Genomic DNA, 1,348 nt, shown 5'->3' with positions numbered 1-1,348 from the left:
ACCAATGGCTGCTAAAACCTTGAGATGAAAAGTGTAAGGTAACAGGATATTCTCACAGTGACCAAGTACCATCTCAGAGATGACCTGCTTAGAAGGAGAGATGTATCTTTACAAAGGAAAGATCTAGTGATCACCCACCTTAACCAAGAGATGAAACTAACAGCGTGATAGTGAAACAACTTGCCATGTGCCTTCTGAAGTGACACCTTATGAAGTACACACCTCATTTACGCAATATCCTCACCAAAGGTGTTTCACCCAAACGCTCAGTTTTCAAGAAGTACAGGAGACAGAACAAAAAGTTAAATTACACCAAGAAGAAGCAATCAGACAAATCCAGAATGTGGGACAGCCTGTGAGACAACTGCCTAACCTGTTTAGAAATTCAATGTTATGGCTGGGTGGGGCGAGATGGGGGGAACGTGAATGGATTTTTGTTTTAGAAAGAATAAAAAACAGCAAAATGCAATGCCTGAATATTATTAGATCTTGATTTTATACCTAATACTATAAAATAGGGCTTCCCAGCTGGCACTAGTGGTAAAGAACCCACCTGCCAATGCAGGAGACTAGAGAGACATGGGTTCAATTCCTGGGTTGGGAAGATCCCCTGGAGAAGGCAATGGCAACCGGCTCCAGTATTCTTGCCTGGGAAATCCCATGGACAGAGGAGCCTGGCAGGCTACAGTCCTTGGGGTTGAAGAGTTGGACACGACAGAGCATACGCGCGCGCGCGCACACACACACACACACACACACACACACACACGCTATAAAATAATCTTGGGAGCAATGGAGAAATCTAAATTTGGACTGGATACTAGATGATATTCGGGAACTGTAACCTCCCAATAATGGTTTTGTGATCATGTAGAATATCTTTATTTCTTATGAGGTTCATGCTGGGTATTTATGGGTGAAACATCAAATTATTTTCAGACAGTTCAGCAAAATACAAACACACATGAGTAAACAAATGTAGCAAAAAGTTAACATTCACTGAACTTAAATGGTAGGTATATGATGGGTGATCATTGTAGTTTTCTATCAACTTTCATGTAAGTTTTCATAATAAAAATAAATAATAAATTTTTTCAGAAAGAAAAAAATGTAGGGTCAGATAACGAATGGCCTGTTTTGAGCTTCTTGGAATTTTGGACTTTACTCTTGAAGGCTGACTGGGTCATTGACAGGATCAAATTTACATCTTAGAAAGATTATTGGCTTAATGTGTTGACTCAACTAGCGTTTACTGACCCTCTAACTCAGTTGGTAAACAATCCACCTGCAATGCGGGAGACTTGGGCCCAATCCCTGGGTTGGGAAGATCCCCTGAAGAAGGGAAAGG

The sequence above is a fragment of the Cervus elaphus genome, chromosome 21 (assembly GCF_910594005.1).
Source record: "Cervus elaphus chromosome 21, mCerEla1.1, whole genome shotgun sequence".
Lineage (NCBI taxonomy): Eukaryota > Metazoa > Chordata > Mammalia > Artiodactyla > Cervidae > Cervus > Cervus elaphus.
This window is presented reverse-complemented; position numbering follows the sequence as displayed.